General features: G+C 54.2%; 1 protein-coding gene across 8 annotated transcripts in view; it reads left to right on the top strand.

Moving 5' to 3' along the window:
- The window catches only part of kiaa1841 (KIAA1841 ortholog), a 224,543-nt gene that overhangs the window by 170,041 nt on the left and 36,784 nt on the right, over positions 1-17,718 (top strand). The window lies entirely within an intron of this gene.

Below are 17,718 nucleotides of genomic sequence, written 5' to 3'. Positions count from 1 at the left end.
CGACTCTTTGTTGGTTCCTAGTCCTTCATAAATTGACCCCAGGATCGGGTATTAGAAATTCCCACCAAAAAACACATGCGCCTCAAGCAGGAGCCACCCAACGTGTGATGACCCCTCTAAATGCTGCATTCGGCTGCCTCGTATTCTGGGCCCTGCCCTGCTGCTCCAGCTGCTTCCAGCACTGACCTCAGTCTCACTGCTCCTGCTGTTCCACACTTTAACTTTAGCCCTGCTGCTCCAGCTGCCTCACCCTCTGCCACCGTTTCGGCTGCCTCACTCCTGGATTCGGGCCTGCCGCCTCGACTGCCTCGTGTTAAACTCCTCCCCCGCTGCTCCAGCTGCCGCGCACTTTGGGCTCGACGCCTCTGCTCCGTCTGCCTGGCACTCCCGCGGGGTTCTTCGCCGGTTTTAAACTAGTTTGGTGTGGTGCCCATCCCTTAGGCCCTAAAGGCCGAATAAAGTCGGAAAAAAGGATCAACCACACTTACCTGGTGGAGGCGCCCCTGCACTCCCGGGTTTCCCTTTGTTAGGAGGCTGTCCAAAATGGCCACGGTCGTCATTCTCACCACGAGGCTGGGCCCCTGCACTCCGGGGTTTCCCTTTGTCCAGGGGGCACCCAACATGGCCTCCAACTGTCTGTACGCCATGTGGGTGAGCCCATGCACTCCGGGGTTTCCCTTTGTTTAGGGACCCTCCAATGTGGCTGTTGACGGTTCCATCTTGTTCCATCAACCCGAACCTGACCTGCTGAAGCTAGCTAAAACCCTTCCCTTCCTTAGCATTATGCTCCCCCGTCCCCCTTTCTCTCCTCCCCTCCCACTCCTTATTCACCCCCCCCCACCTTCCACTTCCCTATCCTTGTGGTCCTCCCCCTCTCCGCTAGCAGATATGACACGGCCCCCCTTTCTTTCATACCTCCTGGCGCTAGCTTTCCCGGCTGCCTTAATTGAATCCACCACCCGGGCCACGTCCTCCAGACTCTCCTTCCGTTGCTGGGTGAACATCTCGTTCAAGAAGCTCACCAGCTGCTCCCTCGACCAAGGAGGCGGCAGGGTCACTCCCTGCCCCTCTGCCATCTCCACATGCGTCACAGACGCCACACCAGCTCCAAATGATTGATTCCCTCTTTTTTTTGACCACTTCTGTCCCTCCGCTCCATACACCAGAGGGTAAATCTTTTCGTCTCACTCTCCTTCACCAATATTCCGCCTCGCATCCATTTGTTAAGTCGGTGAAGGAAGGTCCGAAAAAAAAATGCCACAAGCGGGAGCCAACAAATGTCGGACCATTCAATCCATGGTCGCTGGGGAAGTCAGAGTCCATGCTTCTTAACGAAGGCATCCACCTCCTCTGGTGCATCAAAGTAAAAGTCCCTCAAATCATGTGACATGCAGCCTTGCTGATCACCCCAAACCAAACTCTTTTCTTGTACAAGGATGCCTTGGCCTTTTTAAAGACCTCCTCGCCAGCTCAGCTCCCATTGATTCTCATTCTTAGTCATTTAACTCTTCATCTCAATCCACCTTGCTCCCTCTCCAATGATTGCATTGCCTTTTCAATCTTCCCTCCATATAAGCACTTCTACCCATGTTCATGGCTATCACAGCCCCTCTCCCCTTCAACCATCTAATATAGCGTTGTTCCATCTGCTTGTTCACAGACAAGGCCATCTGTGATCCCTTCTTTATATCCACTTTCCCTCTTCATCACTTCCTTCTGCAGAGGGTCAGGGCATGACGAGAGAGGGGAGGGCTTTATTCGGCTTCTGATATGACCGACCACACCATTTCCTTGAACTCTTCTCTTGTCCACCTTAATGGAATACTGCCACTTTACTGCACTTTTACCTGGTCAGTAACAGCATAACTGATGTACCATCAATTGTACGCGAGGCAAGTGATTTACCAAAGTCCGGCTTTAATAGACTAGAACACAGCTCTGCGATCGTCTACAATGGAAAGGACGATCGTCCGGCGTCTGACCATTTATACCTCGTTAATAGAGGCGTGGTTAACTCAGCCTCTCGGCCAATCGGTCGAGAGGCACATGACCGACCAGGGCCAATGGTAAGCCGACGTTCTGGCCCAATGGCAGACAGGTATGCAGATCATATCACCACATTCACCCCTTGCGGAGAAGGAAGGCGGGGGGGGGGGGGGGGGGCGGGGTGAACGAGACCCAGGGTGGGGTGGGAGGGGAGAGAACTGGTGATATGAGTAGCCGTCGGGAGAATAAATTTTCTCTCCTTACCCTTATCGAATTTGGGGGCTTCCCACTGGCCCAGACATAACGATATTTACAAAAAAAAAGTCCATGGGGCTGTAGAACTCTAGAAGGATTCGATCAGTCTTTTGGTGGTCGTTGACGGTCCCTGGCAGAGGGCCGCAGTGGAGGAGTTGACGTCGGATCGGCCGATGGTCCTGCTGATGTCCTGGAGTCCGGGAGCGATGGACTTCGAGTAGTCTCCGTCACCTGAGCTGGCCGCGGAGACGCCATGGATGAGGGATGGGGAAGGTGAGTGGGGTGCTGGGGTGAAAAAGGGGAGGGGGGTCTGTGGTTGGGGGGGGGCCGCACGCCGACGGGTGCCAGATCCCAGAGGGAGATCGTGTCCTGCCGACCGTCGGGATACTCCACATATGCGTACTGCGGGTTAGCGTGGAGTAACTGGACATGCTCCACCAACGGGTCGGACTTGTGCACCCGCACATGCTTCCGGAGCAAGATGGGCCCGGGGGTGACCAGCTAAGTTGGGAGAGGGGATCCGGAGGATGACTTCCTGGGGAAAACAAGAAGACGTTCATGAGGTGTCTGATTAGTTGCGGTACAGAGGTGTGAGCGGATAGAGTGTAGGGCATCGGGGATCACCTCTTGCCATCGGGAAATAGGGAGATTTCTGGACCGGAGGCCCAGTAGTATGGTCTTCCAGATGGTACCATTCTCCCGCTCGACCTGTCCGTTACCCCGAGGGTTAAAGCTGGTCGTCCTGCTAGAGGCGATGCCCCTGTCGAGCAGGAATTGACGCAGCTCGTCGCTCATAAATGAGGACCCCCGATCGCTGTGTATGTACGCGGGGTAGCCGAACAGTGAGAAGATGGAGAGTAGGGCCTTAATGACGGTCGATGTGGTCATGTCGGGACAGGGAGTGGCGAAGGGGAAGCGGGAGTATTCGTCGATAACCGCCAGGAAGTAAATGTTGCGGTTGTTAGAGGGAAGGGGCCCCTTGAAGTCAATGCTAAGACGTTCGAAGGGGCGGGATGCTTTGATCAGGTGTGCGCGCTCGGGGCGGTAGAAGTGCGGTTTGCACTCGGCGCAGATGTGGCAGTCACGGGTTACTGACCTGACTTCCTCGATGGAGTAGGGCAGGTTGCGGGCCTTAATGAAATGGTGTAGGCGGGTCACCCCTGGATGGCAGAGGTCTGCGTGGAGGGAGCGGAGGCGGTCTGTCTGCGCGCTGGTGCAGGTACCGCGGGACAGGGCATCAGGAGGCTCATTGAGCTTCCCAGGACGATACAAGATATCATAGTTGTACGTGGACAACTCGATCCGCCACCGTAAAATCTTGTCATTTTTGATCTTGCCCCTTTGTGCATTATCAAACATGAAGGCTACTGACCGTTGGTCTGTGAGGAGGGTAAACCTCCTGCCGGCCAAATAGTGCCTCCAATGTCGCACGGCTTCAACTATGGCCTGGGCTTCCTTTTCCACAGAGGGGTGGCGGAGTTCGGAAGCCTGGAGAGTTCTGGAGAAGAAGGCCACGGGTCTGCCCGCTTGGTTCAGGGTGGCCGCCAGAGCTACTTCTGATGCGTCGCTCTCGACCTGGAAGGGGAGGGCCTCGTCGATGGCGCGCATCGTGGCCTTTGCGATGTCCGCTTTGATGCGGCTAAAGGCCTGGCAGGCCTCCGTCAACGGCGGGAAGGTCGTGGTTTGCACGAGGGGACGGGCCCTGTCAGCGTAATTGGGAACCCATTGGGCATAGTATGCAAAGAACCCCAGGCAGCGTTTGAGGGATTTGGGGGTATTGGGGAGAGGGAGTTCCATCAGGGGGCGCATGCATTCGGGGTCGGGGCCTATCACTCCGTTACGCACTACGTAGCCGAGGTTGGCTAGGCGGTCGATGCTAAACACGCATTTATCCTTATTGTACGTGAGGTTGAGGAGTTTTGCGGTTTGGAGGAATTTCTGGAGGTTGGCATCATGGTCCTGCTGGTCGTGGCCGCAGATGGTGACATTATCAAGATACGGGAAGGTAGCCCGTAATCCGTACTTGTCGACCATTCGGTCCATCTCCCGTTGGAAGACCGAGACCCCATTTGTGACACCAAACGGAACCCTAAGGAAGTGGTAGAGGCGCCCATCAGCCTCGAACGCGGTGTACAGGCGGTCACTTGCGCGGATGGGGAGCTGGTGGTAAGCGGACTTAAGGTCCACAGTGGAGAAGACCTTGTATGTCGCGATCTCGTTTACCATGGTGGAAATACGGGGGAGAGGATACGCGTCCAGTTGCGTAAACCGATTGATGGTTTGGCTATAATCGATGACCATCCGGTTTTTCTCCCCAGTCCGGACCACCGGCACTTGGGCTCGCCAGGGACTGTTGCTGGCCTCGATGACCCCTTCCGTCAGCAACCTCTGGACCTCGGACCTGATGAAGGACCGGTCCTGGGCGCTGTACCGTCTGCTCCGTGTCGCGACGGGTTTGCAATCGGGGGTGAGATTAGCAAACAGGGAGGGGGGGTCCACTTTGAGGGACGCGAGGCTGCAGACAGTGAGGGGGGTATAGGGCCGCCGAATTGAAAGGTCAAGCTCTGCAGGTTGCACTGGAAGTCCAGTCCTAGGAGTGCCGGTGCGCAAAGGTCAGGCAGGACAAGGAATTTATAATTTTTAAAAACCTTCCCTTGGACCGTGAGGTCCGCGATGCAGCACCCGGTGATGTGGACGGAGTGCGAACCTGAGGCTAACCCGATTTTGTGTGTTACGGGATGGACAGGGAGTGCGCAGCGTCTTACCGTGTCAGGGTGAATGAAGCTTTCCGTGCTCCCGGAGTCCAGCAGGCAGTCCGTCTCGTGGCCGTTGAGGTGGATCAGCGTTGTCGAGTTGAACGGCCGCGAGCCGTGGAGAAAATCCGTCGTCGCCGTCCAAGTCGATGCTGGAGGGACCTTGCGTGGCAGTCCCGGAAGTCGGTGGCCAGGATCCATATGTGAAGTCTGCGCCCCACGATGGCGGCGCCCAGGACCCGCACGTGGGGTCGGCGCCCCAAGATGGCGGCGCCCAGGACCCGCACGTGGGGTCGGCGCCCCAAGATGGCAGCGCCCAGGACCCGCACGTGGGGTCGGCGCCCCAAGATGGCGGCGCCCAGGACCCGCACGTGGGGTCGGCGCCCCAAGATGGCGACGCCCAGGAAGCCCTCGTGGCCGCTGGGGGCAGAGCTAGCGTTGCCGGCGAGCCGGGTGGAGCAGCTGCGAGCGGAGAGGTGAGGCGCGCAGGCCGGGTGCAGGAGGCCGGGGGCGGGGGGAGCAGATTCGCGCGGCGGGCAGGTAGGGACTGGGAGGGCCCGGAGAGGCGAGCCGGTCGGGCGCCGGGGCCCGGGGCGGAGGGAGCAGATTCGCGCGGCGGGCAGGCAGGGACCGGGAGGGCCCGGAGAGGCGAGCCGGTAGGGCCCCGGGGGTGGGGGGGGAGAGGTACGCGCGGCGGGCAGGTAGGGACCGGGAGGGCCCGGAGAGGCGAGCCGGTCGGGCGCCGTGGCCCGGGGGCGGGGGGGAGAAACGTGCGCGGCGGGCCGGCAGAGACCTGGAGGGGCCGGGGAGGTGCGCTTGTCGGCCGGCGGGGCGCGAGTCGGGAGCGGCTGGGGCGGCCCTGGGGGAGAGAGAGAGGCACACAGTCCTTTCGCAGAGGCCTGGGGGCGGGAGTGCTATGCAGCTTCCAGAAGCGCCGCAGACGGCGTTTTGGCCTGTCAGACCGTGGCCCTTCTTCCCGCAGCTCTTACAGAGGGCGGAGCGAGGGTGTTTTGCGTACCCGCAAAAGTAGCAGCGGGGCCCCGCGGATTTATCGGGGCGTCCCGCGGCACAAGCCTGAGGGAGGTCGGGAGTGGCGGGTGGGAATCGTGCCAGGAGGCCTAGCCAGGGTCATAAGAGCGAGTGCTTAGATCTGCGACCTCCAGAGAGGCGGAGAGAGTCAGCGTCTCAGTTAAACTGAGTTCGTCTCTTTCCAGCATCCGCTGGCGGATCACGGGAGACAGCATCCCAGCCACGTAAGCGTCTCTGATCAGTAGCTCCATGTGCTCTGTAGCCGAGACCGCTACACAGGAGCAACTTCTCCCCAGGGCATAGAGGGCCCGGGCGTATTGGCTTAGAGACTCACCGGGGACCTGCTTTCTGGTGGCCAGCAGATGTCGAGCGAATACCCTGTTGACCGGTTTGATGAATTGTCCTTTTAGCTTTTGTATAGCGTCATCATAATCCGTTTCCCCTTTGATTATTGCGTAGGCGTCGATACCCACGCTGGAGTGGAGGACGTGCAGCTTCTGTGCCCCGGTGGGGGGGGGGGGGGGGGGGGTGGTTGTAGATGCTAGGAACCCTTCGAGGCAAGTCAGCCAGAGTTGGAAAAGTTCTGCAGAGTTCGGAGTTTGCGGGCTGATGCGGAGGCATTCGGGCTTGATGCGGAACTCCATCTTCAAAGTCGTAGTCTATTAAATTGATGTACCATCAATTGTACGCGAGGCGAGTGATTTACCAAAGTCTGGCTTCAATAGACTAGAACACAGCTCTGCGATCGTCTACAATGGAAAAGGCGATCGTCAGGTGTCTGACCATTTATACCTCGTTAATAGAGGCGTGGTTAACTCAGCCTCTCGGCCAATCGGTCGAGAGGCACATGACCGACCAGGGCCAATGGTAAGCCGACGTTCTGGCCCAATGGCAGACAGGTATGCAGATCATATCACCACAATAACCTCTTCAATTGTGTCTTTTCTTCTCAGTCTTGCACCTTTACTTCTGAAGTCCTCTCATAATCTATCCATGTTCTCCTCATGTTTCTCATCTACATACCATCCCTTGGCATTACTATCCAGTGACATAACATCATGTTCCATTTGCTGTGAAACCTAATTCTACCACTCCACCACTGCCTCTTGAACCCTCCACTGCCTCTGCGTTGTTGTTTCTTGTTCAACACCCAGCTCTGATTGAGCCACAATTTCTTCCTGTTAAACAATGGGAAGATTGAAGTCACAAACTCTCTATCCTGGTCTCTGACTTTAAACTGCAACCTGGAACAGAGAACTATTTGCAATCTATGCAATATTGGTCTACTATATTACTGTAAACTGAGCTTCTTGATCCCATGGTCTTAAAAAAAATTAAGCTTGTTAATGGGTGGAGTTATCTCTACGCCCAATCTTAAAGGGAAGGTGCACACAGGCTACACAGCTAGTGTTTGTGAAAAGCTTTCAGGAAAGGAAGAAGACCAATGGAGCAACAGATCAGAGAGAGGGCTTCCAGCTTCTCTGATGCATAGCTGGCTACCTTAGTCCAAGAGGTTGAAAGAAAGAGTAATGGTTCTGCACATGCACAAGAAGCCCTCAAAGCATACACTACAAAAGGCATCGGTGCAGGTAGCAAGAGAGATGAATTCCAGGAGTTTGGCCCCGAGGACCTCACCGTGAGCTGCAAAAGGTTCAGGAATTTTACACAGTCAAGGTCAGTAAATCCATCTTCTCCTACTTAATACCCACACAGCCCCATTACTCAGCAGTCAGCATTCCTGGCAGAGGCACAATGGCACAGTGGTTGCCACTGCTACCTCACTGCACCAGGACCTGGGTTTAATTCCAGCCTTGTCTGAGTGGGTTTCCTCCAGGTGCTCAGGCTTCCTCTCGCAGTCCAAAGATGTACAGGTTTGGTGGATTAGCTGTGCTAAATTGCCGCTTAGTGTCCAAAAGGTAGGTGGGATTACTGGATGATGGGGCTAGAGTCCTTTTTCAGAGGGTCGGTGCAGACTCGAAGGGTCGAATGGCCTCCTTCTGCACTGCAGGGATACTATACTATGATTAACATTCAGATGCTCCACCCTGTCTTCAAACACTTACCAAGTTTCACACCCACATCTATCAGCTTCTACATACTTCCAACTATTCAGCCATCACCCAACCATAATGTAACACACTCTGACACCCTTCCCCCTCTCTCTTGCAGAACAAGATTGCGCACAATAGGACCGGTAGAGGATGAGAAAACCCGCACTTCCTGAGTCCATTGGAAGACATGGTGCTTGGCATTGTAGGGCCAGCAGTGACTAAGGCTGTTGAATCTGGTGTTACCACGAGCATTCCGGATGATGATGCCTTCTGCACCCTCCCAAATTGCACTTCACTCCCATGCTTCCATCTCATCTGAAGTGCAAGCTGCGAATCGTATAACAGTGAATTTCTTGTTTTCCACCACATCTCCCTTCCCTCACCTCAACCCTCACCTGCATTTTTGGTTCAGCTACCCAAGACCTGCTACCTGGCCAGATAATGCAGTTTCACCTTGAAACGTACTAGCAAAAGCAAACATCTGATGAAGCACCATCACACAATCCGGCACCTGCAAACACCAGCTGGGAAAGCAAATAAACTCCGAAAATATTGCCTCTGGTGAAGAGTTCTGAATCGCACAATTATTAAGGAGTAACATAATTTTGCAGAAGACCCACAGACTGACAAAGGCTTGAATAACAAAATGGTTCTTGTATCAATTAAGGAAAATTGGTCTTGTCATCCATGTGCACTTCTTGGCTTTATAAACAGGAAAAACACTGATCCTCTTAAAAGACCTCAGATTCTTAGTTTTACCAATAATGAGCAATTTACACCTGTGTGTACTTATTGCATTTGAACATCTGAGTACAGTCAGCCATTCCTTAGAATTTTTGAATCATGTTGGTGCTGTCAAATCCACAGTTACATAGGTTTTCCTGAGAACGTCAATATAATGAGGTCTCATCAGCATTGTACACTTGCTGTGTTATTGGACCTTCTGATATTATCGTGGAAAGTTCACCAAAGTATGTCTGTGCAGCTTCATGGTCAGCTGAAGCTTTTTCATGGCATACTTCCAGCAGATGTACACCATGGCATTTTAAAAATTTGTTATACCATCCTGATGAGTATTCACATGATGTTGTTAGACATAGCCCTTCGTGGAACACTTTCTCCTGGACCATGATAATTATGCAATCCAATGGGAATTTTTCACTCTGACACTGCTTGATCCACTGTAGCAATACTTTGTCTACATGCCTTTGACCGATGGAGTGTTTTCCTATGATCCATTGATCAGCATAAAATTTAAGTATCATCTTCTTTTGCTTCTTCAAATCATAAATGCATGTGCCATACCATATTCTTCACTAATCTTTTCACTGAGGTGCTCTTCACTAGACTCTGAGTAACTCCACTTTAAGACTCGGCAACAACAGATGTGCAATTCATGCTACGGGATGAGGGCTAGGGGAGTAGCCATACTGATCAGAAAGAGGACGAGATTTACAAAGACGAGGACGGTTACGGCCCCCGGGGGACAGTAAATCATGGTTAGCAGTGTCCTGGAAGGTGAACGTGTATGCTCCCAACTGGGACGACACCGACTTTGTAAAAAAAGACCATGGCAGAAATCCCCAACATTGACACACACCAACTAATTATGGGGAGGGGGACTTCAACTGTGTACAGGACCCGCTGAAACAGTTCCTCGACGGACCGGAAACACCAATTGTGGGGGAGGACAGATGGGGGAGCTGGAAGCATCAATAGATCAGGGAGAAATCATGGAGAGCATCAGCTCCATGCAGGCGGGGAAGTGTTGGGACCTTGGGGGTTCCTGGCGGACTTCTATAAAAAATTTACACCGGCTCTTCCCGCACATCTAAGGGACATGTTTCCAGACTTGCTGGCAAAGGGTACTTTGCCTCCTACACTAGTGTAGGCCACAATTTCACTAATATCCAAAAAAGACAAAGACCCGATGGAATATGGATCATATAGACCTATTTCGCTGATAAATGTGGATTCGAAAATACTCAACAGTCCTGGCTGAAAGGCTGTAGAACTGTGTACCAGAGGTGGTTGCAGAGGACCAAACGGGTTATGTGAAAGGTAGACAGCTAACTGCAAACATCAAATCGCTGCTGAATGTGATATAGACTCCATCCGGGAAGAGAACACCAGAGGTGATCCTCTCCCTGGACGCAGAAAAGACCTCCAACAGAATCGAATGGAAGTACCTCATTGAGGTACTGGAGCGGTTTGGGCTGGGGACAGGGTTCACCTCATGGGTGAAACTTCTGTTCAGCGTCCCCAAGGCGAGCATTCAGACCAATACCACCAGTTCTGAACACTTCCAGCTACGAAGAGGCACAAGGCAGGGATGCCCGTTGTCCCCGCTCCTCTTTGCACGAGCAATCGAACCCCTGGCGAAAGCCTTATCATAGAATTTACAGTGCAGAAGGAGGCCATTTGGCCCATCGAGTCTGCACTGGCCCTTACAAAGAGCACCCCACTCAAGCCCACGTATCTACCCTATCCCCATAACCCCCACTTAACCATTTTGGGCACTAAGGGCAATTTAGTATGGCCAATCCACCTAACCTGCCCATCTTTGGGCTGTGGGAGGAAACCAGAGCACCCGGAGAACGTGCAGACTCCGCACAGACAGTAACTGTGGTGAATGTAACTTAGTAATTCACACTGTATCTTTGTAAGCGCAGTAGCGTTATCCGACCACTAGGGGGAGTAGCTCTGGGAATGCTCAGGAGTTTGTCCAGGGCTCCACCCTTGGCTCCGCCCATGACTCCTCCCCCTAGACTGCTGTATAAATAACCGTGTCCAGAGCCAGCCTGCAGTTCATCGAGAGTTCAAAGGGTAACAGGCTGGCTCTGTAGTAAGTAGATTAAAACCACTGTTCATATCTTAAAGCACGTGTTTCGTGAATTGATGGTTCCATCAGTAACCCAAGTCGGGAATCGAACCTGGGACCCTGGAGCTGTGAAGCAACAGTGTTAACCACTGCTACCGTGCTGCCCTCTTCTGTAAAAGGAATTGACTTTTCATGCCTTTCGGGGCATGAAAAGCTGGAGGGGCAACCAAAGAGGAGACAGAGCACAGAGTCTCACTCTATGCGGATGACCTGCCCCTGTATGCCTCAAAGCCACAGGAAGGACTGAAAGCAACATGCAGATCCTGAAAGAGTTCGGAACCTTCTCAGGTTACAAACTCGTCCTGGGCAAAAGTGAGGCATTCCCAGTGAACCCAAACAGGGGAGAGACAGAGCTGGAGGGGCTCCCGTTTAAAATGACCAAAATTAGATTCCGCAACCTGGGTATCCAAATAGCCAGAGACTGGACACAGATCTACAAGTGGAACTTGACCAGCCTGGTGGAGGAAGTAAAAAAGAACCTACAAAGGTGGGACACACTCCCACTCTGGTGGGGAGAGTGCAGACGATCAAAATGAACGTGCTATCGAGGTTCCTCTTCCTGTTTAGATCCATACTAATCTTCATCCCCAAGGCCTTCTTCCAAATGTAGACAGCTTAATTATGACGTTTGTGTGGGGGGAGCAAGAATCCGAGAGTCCGCAAACCAACACTGCAAAGGAGGAAAGTTAAGGGAGGCCTCGCACTGCCCAATTTGCAGTATTACCACTGGGCAGCAACAGCGTAAACAATGAGGGGGTGGGTGCACGAACCCAGCTCGGAGTGGGTGCGGATGGAGGAGGCCTGCAAGGGGACGACCCTCTGGGCCCTAGCCATGGCAACGCTCCCATCCTCCTCGACAAAATACATATTTAGCCCAGAGGTCGAGCTCACACTGAAAACGTGGGGCCAACTAAGACAGCACTTCGGGCTGACCAAGATGGCCCCCATCTGTGGTAACCACAGATTCCATCCAGCCATGCTAGATGCAACCTTTAAAAAACGGAGACAGGATGGGGGTAAGCTGATAAGTGGGACTTCTACATAGGAAACAGACTAGTGACGCTGAACAAACTGACAAAGGAACAGGAAATGAGGCACCTACAAATAAAACACTTCCTCCGCAAAGAGACAGTAGGGTGATGAGACCATCAATTCACAAGACACGTGATTGGCAGTGAACAGTGGTTTTTAGTCTTACAACTGAGCCTGCCTGTGACGAGATGAACTGGCAGCAGGCTCACGACTGCAGATCTTTATACTTCCGGTTAGTGGGAGGAGCCAAGGGTGGAGCCCAGTACAAACTCCTCATCTCCCCCTATGGGCAGAACCGCGCAACGGCTCGTATACAGAGCCCACAAGGACACAATACATATGATACAACACGGTGTGAATTACTAGGTTTATAATTCACCACATTCACCCCCTGTAAAAAAAAATCAAGTCCGGCGGGGGTGATGGGTCTACAAATTGAGCCGGTCCGGCGGCCGAGTTGTCCTTTGGGATCGGCGAAGCACCGGGATTGCAGCCTCTTCTGGTGGCTGGGTGGTGACGGTCGGTGAGGGTACGATAGTGGACTCCGGGGGTGATTCGGTCCGAGCTTCGTACCCGACTGGTTCGACTGGCGACAGGGAGCGCCAGAAACCCATAGGCATGGGGGCGCGGAGCACGGGCAGTGAATCTGTAGGTGCGGGGGCGCAGGGCGCGGAGGGTTGTGCGGGGTGTAGAGTGAGGGGTACCTCGGCAGTAGTAGTGGTGGGATTGGATCCTGCAGGCGCCAGGTCCCGGAGGGAAACAGTGTCCTGACGGCCGTCAGGGTATTCGATGAAAGCGTATTGGGGGTTTGAGTGGAGTAGGAGCACTCTCTCTACGAGTGGGTCAGTTTTGTGTGCCCGAACGTGCTTCCGGAGGAGAACCGGGCCCGGTGTCTTCAACCATGATGGGAGCGAAACCCCCGTGGTAGTGCCCCTAGAAAAAACAAATAGCCGTTCATGAGGGGTCTGGTTGGTGGCTGTACATAGGAGGGACCTAATAGCATGGAGCGCGTCGGGGAGGACCTCCTGCCAATGGGAGGTCAGGAGATTCCTGGACCGGAGTGTCAGTAGGACGGTCTTCCAGACCATCGCGTACTCCCTCTCCACCTGCCCGTTCCCCCTGGGGTTGTAGCTGGTAGTCCTGCTCGAGGCGATGCCCTTGTCAAACAGGTACTGACGCAGCTCGTCGCTCATAAAGGACGAACCCCTGTTGCTGTGTACGTAGCTGGGGAACCCGACAGGGTGAAGATACTGTGCAGAGCTCTGATGACTGTGTGAGAGGTCATATCGGGGCATGGGATAGCAAAAGGGAAGCGGGAGAACTCATCGATGACGTTCAGGAAGTACACATTCCGATTGGTTGAGGGGAGTGGCCCTTTGAAATTGATGCTCAGGCGTTCATAAGGCCGGGAGGCCTTTAGCAGGTGGGCCCTGTCTGGTCTATAGAAGTGCAGTTTGCACTCTGCGCAGATTGGGCATTCCCTGGTGATGGCTTTTACCTCCTCGGTGGAGAAAGGCAGATTTCGGGCTTTGATGTATTGGGCGAGCCGGGTGACCCCCGGGTGGCAGAGGTCATTGTGGATAGCTTTCAGGCGGTCGTCTTCGCGCTGGCGCACGTGCCGTGGGACAGGGCATCTGGGGGCTCGTTGAACTTCCCCGGTTGATACATAATATCGTACTTGTAGGTGGAGAGTTCGATCCTTCACCGCAGGACGTTATCATTTTTTATTTTGCCCCTTTTTGAGTTGTCAAACGAAGGCAACCGATCTTTGGTCGGTGATGAGGGTGAACCTCCTACCTGCGAGGTAGTGCCTCCAGTGTCGTATAGCTTCCAAGATGGCTTGTGCTTCCTTTTCGACTGAGGCGTTTCAAAGTTCTGAAACGGAGAGGGTTTGGGAGAAAAAGGCGACTGGTCTTCCTGCCTGATTTAGTGTGGCTGCGAGAGTGACCTCTGAGGCATCGCTCTCCACCTGAAAGGGGACGGATTCATCCACCGCCCACATGGCCGCTTTGGCGATGTCCTCCTTGATGCAGGTGAAGGCCTGGCGAGCCTCATCTGACAGAGGAAAGAGTGTGGCCTTAAATAGTGGGCGGGCTTTGTCTGCATACTGAGGGACCCACGGTGCATAATAAGAGAAAGATCCCAGGCACCTTTTGAGGGCCCTGGGACAATGAGGGAGAGGGAGTTGTAAGAGGGGGCGCATACGGTCCGGGTCGGGGCCCAGGACTCCGTTTTCCACGACATAGCCGAGGATGGCTAGCCTGGTCGTGCGGAAAACGCATTTCTCCGTGTTATACGTGAGATTGAGTTTCTGGGCAGTCTGGAGAAATTGATGGAGGTTAGCGTCGTGGTCCTGCTGATCATGACCGCAGATGGTGACGTTGTCCAAGTACGGAAACATGGCCCGCAGCCCGTACTGGTCCACCATTCGGTCCATTGCTCGTTGGAACACTGAGTCCCCATTCGTGACGCCAAAGGGAACCCGGAGGAAATGGAAGAGGCGGCCATCTGCCTCGAACGCCATGTAGTGGCGGTCCTCCGGGCGGATTGGGAGCTGGTGGTATGCAGACTTCAGATCCACCGTGGAGAAAATGCGATACTGGGCGATCTGATTCACCATGTCTGCAATCCTGGGGAGGGGGTACGCATCAAGGAGCGTGAACCGATTAATGGTTTGGCTACAGTCCACTACCATTCGGAATTTTTCCCCGGTCTTGACGACCACCACCTGAGTTCTCCAGGGGCTGTTACTGGCCTCTATGCTCCCCTCACGTAGGAGCCTATGGACCTCAGGTCTGATAAACACCCTGTCCTGCAGGCTGTACCGCCTGCTGCGAGTGGCTACGGGTTTGCAGTCTGGAGTGAGATTAGCAAAGAGTGGAGGGGGGTCGATTTTTAGCGTCGCTAGACTGCAGATAGTGAGTGGAGGTAGGAGCCCGCCGAAGCTGAGTGTGAATCTTTTGAGGTTGCACTGGAAGTCGAGTCCCAGTAAGAGTGGGGCGCAGAGTTCGGGGAGTACGTATAGCTGGAAGTTCGAGTAGCTGGCGCCCTGAATCGTTAGGGTCGCGACGGTGCGCCCTTGGAGGTGAACAGAGTGTGAGCCCGAAGCGAGGGAGATAGTTTGCCATGCAGGGAAAATAGGGCACGAACAGCGTCTTACCAGATCTGGGTGTACGAAGCTCTCGGTGCTCCCGGATTCGAAGAGGCACAGTGTACTGTACCCGTTGATTTTAACGGTCATCATCGAGTTGTGGAGGTGTTTCGGACGCGACTGGTCCAATGTGACCGCGCTGAGTTGCGGGTAGTCGTCGGCTCAATCAGCTGTGCTGGAGTGGCCCCGTGATGACTGTCCGCTGAGGTCATAGTCTTTGAGGTGAGTTTCAGAGTTTGAAGAGGATGGATCCCAAGATGGCCGCCCCCGTGGATTGCACGTGGCGGGCGGCGAGGAAGATGGCGCCCAAGATGGCGGCCCCCATGAGTCGCACGTGGCCGCCCGCATGGAGGAGGGTTGCCAAGATGGCGGCCCCCATGACTCGCATGTGTCGGGTGGGGGCGGAGTCGGCCTACAGGCTGCAGCATTTCGGGGCCTGCGAGTTTGGGAAGCGAGTGCTCTGGGCTGCGGGAGAGTTTGGAGAGGGGGATTTCTTCGGCAGGCAGACCCGGGCATAGTGTCCTTTGCGACCGCAGCTGCTGCAGGTCGCGTTGCGGGCCGGGCAGTGCTGCCATGGGTGTTGGGGCTGCCCACAAAAATGGCACACTGGGGCTGCGTAGTGGGTGGGTGCCCGTGCGGTGCAGACCTGGGGCAGTCGCTGGTAGGGGGCCCATGATGGGGTCACTTGGTCCGCGGGGAACGAGGTGAGGCTGCGGAACGAGACCTCCATGGTTGCAGCTAACTCTACAGTGTCCTCCAAATTCTGGGGCCCTTTTTCAAGCAACCGCTGGCGCACATAGATTGACCTGAGCCCTGCCATGTACACATCTCGGACATCTAGTTCCATATGCTGGGCGGCTGATAAAGCTTGATAATTCCAGTCCCGAGCTAAGGCTTTTAAATCGCGCAGGAATTCGTCCAGCGACTCCGCGGGGCGCTGGCGGCGGGTCGTAAAAATGTGGCGCGCATATACCTTGTTGATGGGCCTCGCGTACATTCGATCGAGCGTGGCCAGGGCCTCCGTATACGACGAAGTACTGTTAAGTTGAGTAGAGTAGAGATACGGTGGCTCACCCTTGCGTGCAGTAGGCTGAGTTTCTGCTCCTCCGTAGTTTCTGAAGTGCTTGATTCAGCCAGGTAGGCCTTGAAACATCTGAGCTAGTGTAGAAAGATTTATTTCGCCTCTGCAGCCTGCGGGTCGAGTTCTAGTCGGTCAGGTTTGAGGGCTGATTCCATAGTCGTTTTCTTCAAGTTTCCTAAGACTATTAAATTGATGAGACCATCAATTCACAAGACACGTGATTGGAAGTGAACAGTGGTTTTAATAGTCTTACAACTGAGCCTGCCTGCGACGAGATGAACAGGCAGCAGGCTCACGACTGCAGATCTTTATACTTCCGGTTAGTGGGAGGAGCCAAGGGTGGAGCCCTGTACAAACTCCTCATCTCCCCCTATGGGCAGAGCCGTGCAACGGCTCGTATTCAGAGCCCACAAGGACACAATACATATGATACAACACGGTGTGAATTACTAGGTTTATAATTCACCACATAGGGTACTCCTGGGCCCCAGATACCACACTATTAGAGGACCTGATGAATATGGACAGTAAAGAAGGGGGACTCTGTGGGGAAAATATATGGACAGCTACTGGACAGAGCCCGAACACCACTGGACGAACTAGACAGAAATGGGAGGACGAACTGGGGACAGAAGTGGGGTGGGGACTCTGCAGCGAAGCACCGAGCAGGGCCAACTCCACTTCCTCCTACGCAAGGCTCAGCCTCATGCAGTTCAAAGTGATGCACAGAGCACACCTAACCAGAACGCAAATGAGCAGGTTCTTTCCGAAAGTGGAGAACAGATGTGAATGGTGCCAGAGGGGCCAGGTCAACCGCACCCACTTGTTCTGGGCTTGTCCAAAACTTGTTGAATTCTGGACAACCTTCTCCGAGGCAATGCCCAAGGTTATGGGGGTGAGGGTGAAGCCATGCCCAAAGGTGCTAATCTTTGGGGTATCTGAGCAGCCAGAGCTACACATGGGGAAGGGGGCCAACTCCCTTGCTTTTGCATAACTAATGGTTTGCTGGAGAATCCTGCTTGGCTGGCGATCGGCAGCACCACCCACAGCTGCAGACTGGCTCGCCGACCTATCGGAATTTCTTCACCTGGAGAAGATCAAATACGCCATCCGAGGGTCGGAGGAAGGCTTCCTTGCTGCCTGGGGGACAATTTGTCGGCCTGTTCCAAAACCGGTTTGAGGCCAGCAGCAGCCCGTGGGGAGTGAAACTGAAAAGGTTAGAAAGAGAAAAGAAAGAAAGGCAAGGAGGAATGTCAGAGACGCACAACGGGGGGGGGGGGGGGGGGGGGGGGGGGAGTTGGAAAGCCTGAGAGGGACAAAAGAAACAACGCGGAGGGACAAAAGAAACAACCCCCCCCCATCCACCGGATGGACACGGACAAGGCCGGCGGAGGGAGAAAAGAAAAGGGAGGGGAAAGGGGAAGTACGAGTAGAAGGAGGAACACAACCTCCTTAGAACTAACTTCATGCAGCATAATTCTCTCAGCAGTATAAGCAAA

Source organism: Scyliorhinus canicula, chromosome 1 (assembly GCF_902713615.1).
Source record: "Scyliorhinus canicula chromosome 1, sScyCan1.1, whole genome shotgun sequence".
Classification (NCBI taxonomy): domain Eukaryota; kingdom Metazoa; phylum Chordata; class Chondrichthyes; order Carcharhiniformes; family Scyliorhinidae; genus Scyliorhinus; species Scyliorhinus canicula.
The sequence above is the reverse complement of the archived record's forward strand: the minus strand, read 5'-3'. Positions and strand labels throughout refer to the sequence as shown.